This window comes from Pristis pectinata, chromosome 3 (assembly GCF_009764475.1).
Source record: "Pristis pectinata isolate sPriPec2 chromosome 3, sPriPec2.1.pri, whole genome shotgun sequence".
Classification (NCBI taxonomy): Eukaryota; Metazoa; Chordata; class Chondrichthyes; order Rhinopristiformes; family Pristidae; genus Pristis; species Pristis pectinata.
Genome location: NC_067407.1, coordinates 85,443,330 through 85,459,022, shown reverse-complemented (window position 1 = coordinate 85,459,022; position 15,693 = coordinate 85,443,330). Strand labels below are relative to the sequence as shown.

At 41.1% G+C, this 15,693-nt stretch overlaps 1 long non-coding RNA gene across 1 annotated transcript in view; it reads right to left on the bottom strand.

The window, feature by feature from the left end:
- Positions 1-14,784, bottom strand: part of LOC127568599 (uncharacterized) — a 31,337-nt gene extending 16,553 nt beyond the window's left edge. Inside the window, exon 1 of the long non-coding RNA XR_007956037.1 lies at positions 14,654-14,784. This is a non-coding gene — a long non-coding RNA (uncharacterized LOC127568599). The remainder of the gene's footprint in view (positions 1-14,653) is intronic.
- Positions 14,785-15,693: the final 909 nt, after the last annotated feature.

Sequence of the window (15,693 nt, the reverse complement as noted above, 5' to 3'; positions counted from 1 at the left end):
GGTGCTCTTAAAGTAACATGTAACTGCTGTAGAGTTGACATTTATTGCTGGCATGAGTTTAGTTGGTCATAGAGTCAAACATCACTGAAATAGGCCCTTCAGTTTAACCATTATTTACATTAATTCTACATTAATCTGATGTTTTTAGTCTTCCCCACATACTCATCAACTAGTGATTCTATCACTCACCAACACGCTAGAGATAATTTACAGTGGTCAATTAACCTACCAACCCACATGTCTGAGGGATGTGGAAGGAAACCAGAGTGCCTGAAGGAAGCCTACACAGTCACAGGACGTACATGCAAACTTCACACAGACAGCACCCGAGGTCAGGATTGTACCCGGCTCTCTAGCACTGTGAACAGAGACTGTACCAGCTGCACCATTGTGCTGCCCTATGCTATAAAGAAATTTAGAAAAATAACTTTTCAATGAAGGTTTTTGTGGGAGTTTTTTTTTGCTTTTCAGGTAAAACTGAAAATTTTAAGCTCTAATTTTCTGTAAGGTTTGAATATTTCATATTTTATGTTCATTTCAGTTCAAGGATCTTCTTAGACTTTTGACTGATATTCAGCAAGGTTGACAATTTTTCATTATTAAAACAAACACCCAAGAGAAGATTTAACCTTCAACCTTCATAAAGTGCAATCAAGTGGAAATGGTAGTATTAACAATTACAAATTGGGTCAGGATGAACCTTAATCGTTTCTTTGGCAAAATAGTCATTTTCTTTCATGTAAATTACAAAGCAATGCTTGTTATCACATTTCCAATTGTGCTTTGATGCATCCAACTTTCTTCACCACTGTTAAGCCACTGACCAATATATTGCACAGACCAATGGGATAGGTTGTTAGTCTATGGGAACATTTGAAAGCTACATATTGGCATTGTTATAGAAAGGTGAATAAAATTGTAAATTGTGCATGGCTGCCATTTAATGCCAGCAAGGAGTTTTAGCAAAAAGTAAAACAAAAACAATTTTTCAAATGGAGATGTTTATCTTTCACTTTTTATTCATTAAAACTGAAAAATATAAACCCGGTGTAAGACACGGAGGTGTCAAATTGCCAGAAAGTGACTGTGATGTGAAAATGAAGGCATTCACCAAAAGGATAAACTCCCTTTGGCTGTTACCAAGTAGAAGCTGAATGCTGACACAAGACAGTGCAGATGCTGGAATATGGAGCCAAAAACAAGTTGCTGGAGGAACATAGTGGGTCAAGCAGCATCTGCGCAGGCAGAGGGATTGTTGACATTTTGGGACATGACCATGCATCAGGTGAATGCTGCTTGTACCTGTTCCATGGCTGGTGAGCGTGAGATTGGAATAAGAAGTGGGGTTGGTGCAATGTAGCTTTGTGATTGGAAAGAGAACATGCTGCTTGGGAAAGGAAGGTACTCATCTTGGATGGATAAGTGTTGTAGCAAGGCAACTTCTTGAGAATTAGAAGTGGCATGTTTGCCATTCATTCCTGGCTGTTTTATTTCTTTTAGTTCTATGCCCTTATCCTTGAGTTAATTATTCTGCTATTGGGCATCAACTCCTATTCAGTCTGACTACAGCACCTGCATGGCCACTCTTCAACAGCTGTGGCAAGATGGTGTGCCTGCTACATGGAGCTTCTGCTGCTGCATCATTGAATCAGGAAGCCCTTACAAGAGATGTCAATGACTGAAAGTTCACCAGAAGCTTAATGCATTACCTTGCCTCTCAAGCTTTAAGCCCACCAGCAACCTTCCTCTGGTATGCAGAGAACTATCAATGATACTGTTATCATTCCATTAATATTCAAGCAGTTCACTGGATGTTTCCACTCAGGCACTTCACTGATGAGATGGAAGTGATACCTGAGGCCTTCTCAGGAAAATATTTTGGCCTACTTCCTATTAACCTCAGATCTCTTTCTATCTCTCTCCATCTATCTATGTTCATCCATCTGCCATGTATCACTGATCTATCCGTCTATTAATTCATGAATCAGTCTAACACAAAACTATCCATATCCAACCATCCATGTTTCAATGAGCTGTCTATAACTTTTGGTCTATCTGACCACCTGTCTATCTATCTCTATAATGACATACTTAGTTGCATAAAGATCTATCCATCTAGATAAAAAACTATCCCTTAGCCTTTAGATCTACCTCAATAAAAACCTTTCCATCTATATATTGAATTCATCACTTCCAGCCCTGGTATGAGAAGCAGATTATATTACATTCAATATTATTAAACATCTGATTTTAACTCCAGTGAGATTCAAAAACATCTGACAACACCCAGAAATATATATGATTGCAGAACACCCTGCAGGGATCTGGATCCTTAGATAATTCAGTTTCAGTGGGGCAGATGAAACCCACAAAACATTCAAAAGATTGCACTTTCTCAATGTCTGCGTTGAATCTAGGCGAGACTGGAGAAGTCTTAAAGATATCTGGGAAGAAAACATTATTAACCCTCCCTGAATTATTTTATACTTCCAGTATCCTCCTTCCCCTGGAGTTCTGTCTACATTGGGGTATTTCCCATGAATCAGGAAGTTTTACAATTTAGAAGGCAGACATTAAAAAAAATCCCTGTTAATTTAGTATGACAGTCAAGTAGTGACATACTAAAACAAAAGGAAAGCCACAAGCAATTCTTGATTTTCAGCCACAAGATTAATTTGAATAGTTGTAGCTGTAAATTCCTGTTGAGCTCTAAATTGCCAATCAGTGAATAGTTTCAACCAGACAGTAGACTTCCATACATTTGAATTCTAAGAATGTGCAACAACAGAAATTGATTAAGATTTGGAAAGGGAGACAGACAGCTCTCTTTCAAGACTTGAGAATAATACTCGCAATAGCTGTCCTCCAGATCAGGTACTAAATTAAAAGCCACCTCAACGTTAAGCATTAGGACAGTTGCTATTGATATTGGTATTGGTTTATTATTGTCACTTGTACCGAGGTACAGTGAAAAGCTTGTCTTACAAGCCGATCGTACAGGTCAATTCATTACACAGTGCAGTTACATTGAGTCAGTACAGAGTGCCCATGAGTCTGAATCCTGGTTTCCACTTGGTTTTCAGTCCCAATGTCTCCAACAGAATAAAGCAGTCTGAGGAGGTCAAATCCCTGGAAGTTCACTCCAAGTACTACTGTTTAGAAGGGAGATCAAGCAAAGCAAATGAGGGCAGCCATGGAGATTTCTGTTAGTGGACCAAGCTGATTATCAGTTCAAGGAACTAATGTGTGGGATGTTGGGGGGGAATTGGTGGGAAGGATGGGGGAGGGTGCATGGAAAGTGTGAAGAGCGGGGTTAAGTAGGTAGGGGGAAATGGGAACAGCTAGGAGAGCAAAATATTAATCTATATATATGTAGCTGCATCTTGCCACAGTTACAAAGGCTTGAGTAATTTTAAGCCAATCCTACAAATGCATAGAGTAATATTTATGCCTCTCAAATGCACAGATTAAATGTAACTAAGTAATGCTAAACAGAATGATGTTTAATTCCTGCCAGCTTGTGGTATGTTCCTCATTAAAAGGGAAATGCATTTAAAAAGAAGTGTACAACCAATGTAACAACATGGAAATGCAAAAGTGTTACAACTTGAGCTTTATTCCAACAACAAAAGTGTGCCTGTTTCCTTGAAAATCGATTAGACAGCCTTAAATGGGCATTTCCTGTTATAATCTCCCTGCTGCTCAGATTTCCGACTCCCTGCGGAACAAGGTCTCAGAAACTGGAAGTATGTCAGATGACAAATACTGTTACGTTTGGCATTACTCCCAACAGAAAATAGTGGAAGGGGTATGGATGAGTAAGAAAACATCCACTGAGGTATTATCCAGCATTAATTTAGGTTCCTGTGGCAATAAGGACACAAGTGAACAACTCTCAGAGGTAGCTCTGTGGCAAAGGTGAGGACATGGTCATTATTAGTTGTGGCGTCAAGCTCAGGAGTCGAATGCATCTTGCCACAGTTACAAAGACTTAAGTAATTTAAAACCAATCTTAAAAATGCATAGTTAATATTAGTGCTGCAGCAAGTTATGTTGCAGCTTTATAAAACTCTGGTTAGGCCGCATCTGGAATATTGCATTCAGTTCTGGTCGCTCCATTATAGGAAGGATATGAAGGCTTTGGAGAAGGTACAGAAGAGGTTTACCAGGATGCTGCCTGTATTAGAGGGCATGTGCTCTAAGGAGAGGTTGGACAAAGTAGGGTTGTTTTCTCTGGAGTGGCGGAGGCTGAGGGGAGACCTAATAAAAGTTTATAAGATCATAAGAGGCAGAGAGAGAGTAGACAGCCAGTATCTTTTTCCCAGGGTCGAAATGTCTAATACTAGAGGGCATGCATTTAAGATGGAAAGGGGTAAGTTCAAAGGAGATGTGCGGGACAGGTTTTTTACACAAAGAGTGGTGGGTGCCTGAAATGTGCTGCCAGGGGTTTTCATGGAAGCAAATATGATAGAAGTATTTAAGAGGCTCTCAGATAGGCACACAAATATGCAGAGAATGGAGGGATATGGACCTTGTGTAGGCAGAAGGGACTAGTTCAGTTAGACTTTTAATTACCAGTTTAATTAGTTCAGCACAACATCATGGGCCAAAGGGCCTGTTCCTGTGTTGTACTGTTCTATGTTCTAACATGGAGTGTGAAACATACCTTGGGGTTTAAGAAGTTACTATAATTTTGCAGCATTTGATTCAGCAGGGAGGGGGAATTCAGCTAGTGGCAAGGAAAGGCACTCATGATATGATCCATAAGTTACAGTATCCATCTTTCTGGCATTCATCTTGAGGAAATATTCACTCTTTCTCACTTGCTTAATGGCAGCAGGGTTTATACTGAAGTGTTTTATTGTGCCAAGTGTCCTACTGAAAAGTGTAGGTGGAGGCTGTTCAGAAAGGTTTCGTTGTGATGTATCCTTCTCTGGATGTACCACCTGAGGCAGTACCAGGCCCACAGATCCAGACCCTTCACAACAGGTACATGCATAATGTATAAACCTGGCCCCATCACTGGCCAGCAGGAGCACAGCTGAGGAATTTCAGAGTGTGACAAGGAGAGAGTGAAGATTGCACCGGGGGATCTCTCGTTGGTGGAGAAATCATGGCAAAAGGTCTGCCTAAGAAACTGGAGGGCAGGAAATTCTGCTCATTCAGAAAACAATCAGAAAATCTATGAAACCTGATCCTAAGGAGATGGTTGAAGCAGGCAGAATTGACTTACAGAAAGTAATATTTTAGCATACAATGCATGAGTGATGTGAGATATGACATGCCCAGAAGAAACACGTGGCTTCAGATCTGTGGTTCCTAAAGCTCCCCATCCCTTTGGGGTTTTCCTCACCTTCAGTAGAAGACTGTTGCAGAGTAATTGATGGAGTTTCATTGCCTGATTACTCAACAACTCTATTACCATCATGTCATGCGATCAGCAAAATGGTAGAAGGCATACAAGATGGTTCTCTGCCCAGCGATCTCCATGATCCTACGTGAGAATTCTCATGTCCTGTCTGAGAGTTGCCCAGGTTTCTGATAATCTGGATCTCATGGAGTCATAGAGATGTACAACACGGAAACAGGCCCTTCGGCCAAATTCATCCATGCCGACCAAGATGTCTAACTGAGCTAGTCCCATTTTCCAAAGTTTGGCCCATATCCCACTAGGTCTTTTCTGCCCATGTACCTGCCCAAATGTCTTTTAAACTTGGTAACTGTACCTGCATCTACAGCTCCCTCTGGCAGCTTGTTCCATATACCAACCATCTTCTGCATGAAAAAGTTGCCCCTCAGGTCCCTTTTAAATCTTTCCCCTCTTACCTTAAGTCTATACCCTCTGGTTTTAGATTCCCCCTCCCCCATCCTGGGAAAGAGACCATGACCACCCAACATATCTACACCCCTCGTGATTTTATAAACCTCTATAAGGTCTATAAACCTCTACCTCCTATGCCCCAGGGAAAAAAAGTTCCCAGTCTATCCAGTTTCACCTTTTAACTCAAGCCCTCCAGTCCAGGGAACATACTTGTGAATCTTCTTCCGCACCCTTTCCAGCTTAATGATATCCTTCCTATAGCTGGGTGACCAGAACGCCACACAATAACTGCTGTACAACCTTGCACCCCTTTTTATTACCTCTAGAAACCCACCTGTGATGGGAATTGCTGTGGACTGCTGGTATTGTGTTCTGCCCACTCACTTCGTCCTCATCATCATCCACTTAATTTCCTTTAAGTGTGCCCTGAAGGCTTCCTTCTTCATGACGAAGCTTCTTTACATTGGGAAATTGTGGCATGGGTGTCACATGATTGCAATCCATAAACCTCCATATATGGCTTAGCCACGTCACCATCCTCAGCATCAATGTTTTTGGGGAGCTGGAGGATTCATCACCATTTCATTGCACCATTTAAATAAGTGCCTGCTTAAGGACAGCTTCTACCCTACTGTGATAAAACTATTGAATGGTTCCCTTATACGATGAGATGGACTCTGACCTCATGATCTACCTTGTGACCTTGCACCTTATTGTCTACCTGCACTGCACTTTCTCTGTAGCTGTGACACTTTACTCTGTACTGTTATTGTTTTTACCTGTACTACCTCAATGCACTCTGTACTAACTCAATGTAACTGCACTGTGTAATGAATTGACCTGTATGATCAGGATGCAAGCCAAGTTTTTCACTATACCTCGGTACAAGTGACAATAATAAAGCAATACCAATACCAATACAAAATACTGTCCATGCCCATTTTTCTCCCCCTCCACTCCATTGAATGGACTAGGCAGAGATCTGATATGTCGGATATGTCAGATCTCTGCTCTCTTTCCAACCAGTGGAAATTTGTGTTCAAGGAGGAAGCATTAAAGATCAGGGAAGTGTGGCGTGTTGCTTCTAAAGGTAACAAAATGTACCACAAATTGTTGGAGGAATACATGCAAAAATTCTTCTTCAAATTAGAGGCTGTCAAAGATTCACAGGAGTTAAAACAATAAGGATTATGTAGCACCATTCACAAAATGTCTCAAAACATTTAACAGCCAATGAGGTAAGGTGTAATCATTGTTGTAATACAAAAGATGCAAGAACCAATGTGTGCATAACAATCTTAAATTAATACAAAACAATAATGACCAATTAATCATGATATTGTCTGAGGCTTAAATGATGGCTTGGACACCAGAGAAAACTTCCCTAATCTTTTAAATATTGCTGTAAGATTACTTAAATTTATCCAAGAGGCTAGATGGGACTTTGGCTCAACATGACCTCTGAAAAATGGCATTTGTGGCCCTGTAGCACACCCTTAATATTGCACTGGAATTTCAACCTGGGTTTTAGTGTTCGAGTTGACTGAAGGTTTCTGAAAGGGTGTTACAGACTTGCATTGTTTTCGTTACTTAAATTCATTGTGATTACCACAGGAATTAAAATGATTTGAGTAGGAGCTATGACAATAGCAGCAGCCTAGCTAATTGGGAAGACAAGTTACAACATTATTCAGTTAGCAAAGCGGAATGATCTAAACTCAAACCTAAATCAGCTAAGCAAAGATTGAGCAAGACATTGCAAACTGTTGATGTAATCATTGAGGCATTCCACATCTTATGATAATCCTTTCTCTCCCTGATTATTTACATAAGCCAAACTTATTGATCAAACATGCAAAATGTTGGCACTTCCTTCAGTTCTTCTGAAACTACCTGAGCAAGTGAACTAGGTCCCGGGTTAAAGTAGGTACACTTCATTAAAAAAAGAGTGAAATTATTACCATATAAATCCTTCCCATTGAAGAACAAAAGAAAAGGTTTCACAATCCCTTTCACCTAGAAACCTAAGATGGGGTTTGCATTATTTTTCCTGGCGATGTAATGTACACGTTGGTTTAGTGAAGTATATATTCCTCTTTCCTCCAAGTATAATGATAGATTGCATGACTTTTTTTCCCACCAATTAGATAAAAATACCTTACTCTCCTTATAGTGATTGAGTGTCTGATATTTTTCTTCAGTGAAGGAATACCTAACATGTCTCCTTTATATGGAATTCATGACCCTTTTCTTTTACCTGAGTATAATGATGGAATTTGTTTTCTAAACAGTAATGTGGGCTGCATTTCCCTTTTCCCAGATAACCTTGCAATGGATGCACATCCCTTTCCCAGAAGTGATGATGGTCATGTTCCTTTATGTGATTCCTCTGCCATCCAAAAAGAGGTTTAACTTTTTTATATGTTTTGGTGCTAAATGATTGAAGAGTCTCAATGGCTCACAGCCTGATTCTGTATTGGATGCCACATTTGTTGGTGTTACCTCCCCACAGAATTGCCCCCACCCCACTGCTCAGCCAGAGCCCATGGCAATTCTGCATGGGAATCATTTGAAGGGTGGGAGGATATAAAAAGATAAGAAGAAAATAAATGGGAGCAAGATTAGTCAACAGGTTCCTCAAGCCTACTTGTTTATTCATTATGAATGTTTGACTGTTAGCCCCAACTCTGCTTTCCTGCTTTATTCCCATAACCCTTGATCCCCCTATAGTCTAAAAATCTATTTATCTCAACCTTGAATACACTTAATGACATAACTCTCTGGAGTATAGAGTTCCAAAGACACACAACCCTTGAGAGAAGACATTTTTCCTCATTTCAGTCTTAAATGGAGGCCCATTTATCATGAGACTAAGCTCCCTATTTGAAGATAAAGGTTAACCCCGCATTAGGGGGTAGGGTCATAGAAAATGGTCCATATCATGATTTTCTGTAACACAAAGCCACAGTGTCTTTTTCTTTTTCAACTCAAAAAATGTGAGTTGAAAAATAATGTATTTATTTATTTACTTACACATAAGTTTCGTAAGAGCAAATATTTATTTGGTATCCCAGAGTTTTTGGTAGTGAGATGTGAATTCTGTAAGGGCGAACTTCTGTAGCCCAAACTGCTGTAACACAGGGCTTGCCTGTATTTCTCACCACGGGAAACACCCTCTCAGCATCTACTGTGTGAAGCCCTCTCGGGATCTTAATAGTTTCAAAATGACCATCTCTCATTTTGGGTGGGTTTGGAGGAGGAGGAATCCTGTCCATTTCCACTCTTTCTCGTTTACAAGGAAAACTAGGATTAAATTTGAATCCTTACTTGCCAGGACCCCTTCTGGACAACCATTCACTTCCTGGGAGAGCTGGTTTGACGATGAATGCAGCCACTCTTGGACCTCCTAACCAAAATTTCCTATTACATCATTGAACCAGTCCGTATATTTGATGAACTACCTGGGTTCCATATTATGGGTGCCCTGCAAGCCTCTTTGAAAGAGTAATGTTAACCTAAGAACATAACAGAAAAGCAATGGGATAAGTGAAGGTAAGTGAGCATCCTCATGTTAACTCCCTCTAGCCCCAGTTTGGTTTCCTCTAATGGGGATGAGAGATGTGAGTCAATAGACTCTTGCTAATATAGAGAGGATTGGTCAGTGCTCAGCAGGATTGGTGTTGCATCTTCAGTTTTACTAGCATCCCAGTGATATAAATCACAAGGAGGTAGAAATTCATCTGTGATCACCTGGGCGGGATCCATGATTTAGCAGGGGTTGAGTATGGTTTTTGTTTTGGAAATATGATGCCAAATGCAGTACAATCCACATACACCATTCTTCTTTGAGGGAGACATATGAACCATTCTCCGAAACACTCCTCTAAGTACAAACTATTACCTTTAGAATGTGAAATTATTGGTCAAGTGACTTTGGGACAAATGATTCTCAGAACTCTTCACTGCTGGGGTTTACCTTGCATGAATCCCTGGTTAGATGAAAGAGATTATTGGAGATACAAAAGACTGCAGATGCTGGAATCTAGAGAAACAAGATGTTGGAGGAACTCAGCGGGTCAGGCAGCATCTGTGGAGGGAAATGGACAGTTGACATTTCAGGGTTGGGACCCTTCATCTGGATTGGGCCACTTCCCTCCATGGATGCTGGCTGACCTGCTGAGTTCCTCTAGTATCTCAAGACTGATCGTTATGAAAAGTCAACAAATATCATTGATCATTGTACCAAGATGGTGGTCCAGTTTCATCTTACAGTTCTTATACATGCTGACTGCATTGGTGTAGTATAGCATACATTGCATTGACATCTTTAGAGGACTCTGATCTTTCAATCACCAGAAGGGCATTGATTATGAAAGATGATTTTACAACAGGTTTGTGAAAAGCACAGGTTTTCTTTGGAGGAAGTAATTAGATGAAACAGATTTTCTGACAGAAAATTGATGGATTGCTCAGCAAATCAAAGCAAATTTTCTAAATATTGACAGTCTTAAAGGGATTCCAGAAATCCTCCCTCAAAGATGTGGCAAAAAATTAGTTCAGCTTCACAAAAATTGAGGACACAAATCTTTATTTCAGTGGTAGCAAAGCAAAATGAGAAAGGAAGAAGGAAACAACATTTACATAACGGTATCATTCTCAGGACAGTGAAAAGCATTTCACATCCAATTAATTATCTTTCGGAGTGATGTCACTCTTCTATCGGCACTTTGCTTACAGAAAAATCCTGCAAACAGCGGGTGAGATCAATGATAATTTAATCAGATAGTTGCGGTATTGGTTGAGGGTGGAATGTTGATTAAGATACAAGGACAACACCCTCCTCCATTTAGAATAATTTATGGGTTTTTATATTCACAATGAACAGGCAAACAGAGCTTTGGTTTAACATCTCAACCAAAAGGCAGCACCCTGAACAATGTAACCTTTCATTATGTGCTCCTGTTCTGGAATGAGACTGAAATCCACAGACTTCTGATTCAGAAGCAAGAGTGTGGGGGCAAATTGACCTAAAAAGTGAAGCAATTTTGCTCTAAGTGTCCTGTGGGCAGCCAAGAGTCATTGAGTAAGGTGGGGCACAGCTATGGTACATACAGCACAAAGTTCTCTGAACAAGGAGAGAGAATAAAGGTTGCAGTTAAAGCCTGCAATATACAGACTCCAGCACAGCATTTGACCTGAGAGACTTTGATCCAAAAGTTAACATGGAGGGGATGGGCTGTTAAAACTGGTGTGGACTCCTGGCTGCCACATGGTCAAGTTGATAGGTTGTCCAAGGAGGGGCAAGTGCAAAATAAATGGCAGTAAGATCCACCAGGAAATCCCACCAAACAAATCCCAGCTATTAACAGCTGAAGACTCTGGGCAGAGGAGATGGAGATGGAGAAAGAGAGGGAAGAACAAGAGGGAGAGAAAATCAAGGCCAAGTTTGAAGGAGCAGGAGGGCAAAGGATTCCTTATGCAGACTGTTTCAGTTCTAAAAGAAAGTGCTGAAGGAAATGCATCTTCGGCACCTATCCTAGTCAGTCTTCACCCCTCATCTTGGACCTGCTGATGTAAAGCTCACAGGGCCAGCTCCCCTGAACTCACAGTTAAACTTTAGTTATGGTCCTGACAATGTCACCAGGCCAGGATTCTTGAATATCAATTAGCCTGCCTTTTGGTGGTCTGAAATGTATTTGTTGAATTTTAAGCAACGTGCAGTGGGATGAGGTTGCTCATTCTTGAAGTGTCCTGCCCCAATTTCTTCCACCCCATCAGATCTTGTTGAGCACCCTTCACCAACCTCAGCACACCCCATAGCACCTCACAACTAAATAAATTCTTTTGAAATATAGTCACTGTTGTAAAGTAGGAAACATTGTGGCCAATTTGTGCACAGCACACTCACACAAACAGCATTGTTATAATAACTAGATAACCTACTTCCAGCAGTGCTAGTTGAGGAAGAACCAATGGCCAGGACTGAGTCAATAACTCCTCTATTATTCTTTGAACAGTGACCAACCTGAGTGGGTAGATGGGGCCTTATCACACCTATTAAACAGCACCTCTGACATTGCAGCACTTCCTCGATGCTGCATAGGAATATAAACCTAGATAGGAGTACAGTCCTCAAGAAGGGTCCTGACCTGAAACGTTGACCGCCAGCTTTTCTCCACGGATGCAGAGTTCCTCCAGCATCATCGTGTTTTTCATCTAGATTCCAGTACCTGCAGTCCTTTGTTTCTCTAAGCCTAGATTATGTTGCTTATGTTTCCAGAGCGAGAACTCAGCACACACAAAAGATCAGTGTGCTGCATTAGAACATCTGGACATAAGAACCAGAAAAAGGACTAGGGCAACCAGCCCATCAAAGCTACTCCACCATTTCCTTGGTGTCCAAATGCCAGGATGTTGCCTGGAATGGAGCGCAGTAATTATAAGGAGAGATTGGATAGGCTGGAACACAGAAATCTAAGGGGTGACCTTAGCAAGCTTTATAAGATTGTGAGGGGCGTAGATAGGAAAGATAGTCTATGTCTTTTTCCCAGGGCAGGGGTCTCTAAAACTAAAGGCCATATGTTCAAGGTGAGAGGAGAGAAACTTAAAGGAAACCTGAGGGGTAAGTTTTTCACGCAGAAGGTGGTGGTTTCCTGGAACAAGCTGCCTGAAGAGATGGTAGAGACAGATACAATTAGAAGACGTTTGGACAGGTACTTAGATTGGAAAAGTGTAGAAGGATATGGGCTTAAAGCAGGTAAGTGGGATTCGCACAGACAGGTATTGCGGTTGGCGTGGATGAGGTGGGCTGCAAGGGCCTGTTTCTGTGCTGCACAATTCTATGTTTCTATCTTTGTCTTGAATTGCCTCAATGGCCAAACAATTGATATAGAGGGAAAAGATAGAACATGAGAATAAGTTAGCAGGATATATAGAATAGATTGCAAGAGCCGCTACAAATTTGTAAAAAAGCAAGAAAGTAGCAAAAGTAAGTGTTGGGAGTTTCACGGGTAAAGGGTGATGAAACTTTTCAACACCTCAAAGATTAGCCATCATCTGCAAGGCACAAGTCAGGATTGTGGTGGACTATTCTCCACTTGCCTGAAAGAAAAACACTCAGGAAGCTCAACATCAAAAAGGCAAAGCAGCACCCTCGGTAAGCACACCATTAACCACTTTAAACATTCATTCCCCACACTGCTGATGCAGTGTGGCTGCAGTGCATACCATCTACAAAATGCACTGTAGTTACTCACCTCAGCCACTCTGACAGCATCCCATTAACCCACAACCACTGTCCTTGAAGAACCAGGGTAGCAGGTGCATGGGAACACCACCACTTGCAGCTTCCTTCTAAAATACCAATCTAATTTGGGAATATTTGGCTGTTCCCTGATTGTCACTGGTCTAAATCCTGGAACTCCCTGACCAATGGCACTGTGGGAGTGTATTCCACTGAAGTACTGCGTTGCTTCAAGAAGGCAGTTCACCCCACAGCTTCTCAAGGGCAGTCAGGGATAGGCAATATACACTAGCCTTGTCAGTAAAGCTCATGTGCTAAAAATGAACAAATAATAGGGTGGCACAGTGATGTAGCATGGACAGCCAGTAACCCAGGTTCAATCCCAACCTCCGATGCTGTCTGTGTGGAGTTTGCATGTTCTTCCAGAATCTCTGGTTCCCTCCCACATCCCAAACACATGCCGTTCAGAAGATTAACTGGCTGGAGTAAGTTGCCCCTAATGTGTAGCTGAATGGTATTTCTGAGGGGAGTTGATGAGAATAACAAAGAATTAAAAGAAAGGATTAATGTAAGGATTAGTGTAAATGTGTAGTTAATGGTCAGTGTGAATTCGGTGGGCTGAAGGGCCTGTTTCCATACTATATTTCTCTATGACTCTAATAAAAAAAATTCTAAAGACCAAGTTGTTAAGCTGTCTCTCAAGCAAAAAAGATGATCTTTAAGATGAACAAAAGGTGTAGTCTTAGAAAAAGATGCTTTTTTTCCAGTTGGTTTTGAGAATGAATTCTGGAGGACAAAGACGTATAATATCACTTTCAAATTGTAAAGCAGAGGTCAGCAAACTGGAGAAGGCATCTGGGAAAGGGAGAAGAGTCAGTCGCAAGCAAATAGAGTTCGTGAAGGAGACCAAGGACATTACCTTTGGCCTTCCTAAAGATTATCTGAAAGGAATTGCAGTTCACCAAGAGTGGTGAGGCCATGTGATGGCACAAAAGCAGTGGAGGGAATCAGAGAGTTTGTGGATGGATGTGCATGATCAGTTTACACATGGAAGTTATCCCTATATCTGCAGATGATGGCATTAAGAGGCAGCACTGAGGTGCAGGAAACAGCAAACTACTGCTCCTTAGTGAGGTGGAGGGTGGGGTGAAATTCTGGGTGTGGGATTAGGAAAAGAAGCAATGATTCAGCTCTGATTGACTGTGAAGCAAATTGAGGCCATTTTCATGAGCTGGATAATGAAAGAGAAATTCTGGAGAGGGGTGGTGTGGTCCATAGTGCTGAGAAATTGAAATGAATGAGCGATGATAATTCTCTGTCAAACGAACAGTATTTTGGTTTAGGGCATTCAGTACTATGAGAACTGCAAAAGGATACTTAGCCGATGGCACAATTTGAATTACACTTGAAGGCATTGCTGAGCCTGTTATGTGTTAAGTACATCTTAATGCATGGCTAAAATACTTCAAGACATTATAGTCACTAACAGTTACAATGATATCTACCCACAGTAGGAATCTTGTCTTCCAAGAACCAAGTCACCACAGCTTCAGTGTGTACCATCCACAAGAGACAGTGCAATTACTCACCAATTGCTACTCTGACAGCACCTCCCAAGCCCATGATCTCTGCCATCAAGAAGGGCAAGGGCAGCAGGCAGATAGGAACACCACCAAATGCAGGTTCCCCTCCAAGTTGCCTCCCCATCCTGACTTGGAAGTGCATCGCTATTCTTTCACTGCCACTGGGTCTTGGTCTTGGAACTCCCCACCCAAATGGCATTGTGGGTGTAACTTCACCAGAAGGACTGCAGCGTTTCAAGAAGGTGGCTCAGCACCACCTCCTCAAGGGCAATTAGGGATGGGCAATTAAATGCTGGTTCAGCCTGCAAAGCCCACATCCTTTGACGGTGACGCCTAGATCCTGAAAAATGAATTACTAAGAAAGAAAATTGATTGGATTTAGCTTTCTCAGAATCTTTTCATTGTTGTCTGTGCTATTTTAATGACTTTATCAGCCTGAACTAATACTGTGGAATGCTTTATCAGCAAAAATCCAATTTGTATATCGCAGAATACTATGTGAAATGCTTATACTTGTAAATAAGGTGACTGTTTTATTTAACAGTTTAATCTTCAGAAACCATTAATTGTGACCAAAAAGTGCTCATGAGACAGCTGTATGTGTCTTGTCATGTTTCATTTTAATGAGACTATAACTTTAATTGCAAGTAAGCTGCAGCACAGGTCTGTACCAAAAGTGCAGCATTTTTGTGACTTCAGTGCTGCCACCTACTGCTGGAAATGGCCAGTCTAAGCCGGGCCAACAATTTTGATGTGTGTTCTCCATTTAATCTGCAATTTTATAATAGCTTAGTGTATGTGATTGGCCCTGCTTTGTCAGGAGTGTGCCCAAAGAAGAAACAGTTGTCCAAAACATCTTTTTCTGTTACAATGGATCCTAAATTACCATTTGCCCTTTCAAAATTCTTGCAAATGTGCATTCTGTTGCAATTCTCATTTTTCATTCTTTGGGATGGTCTGGTCATGATCAAAACCAATGGACTTTTGAAGCTCTTCAGGCTTTACATTCTAACACTTATTTATAAACCCTGATATTTCAAAATTTG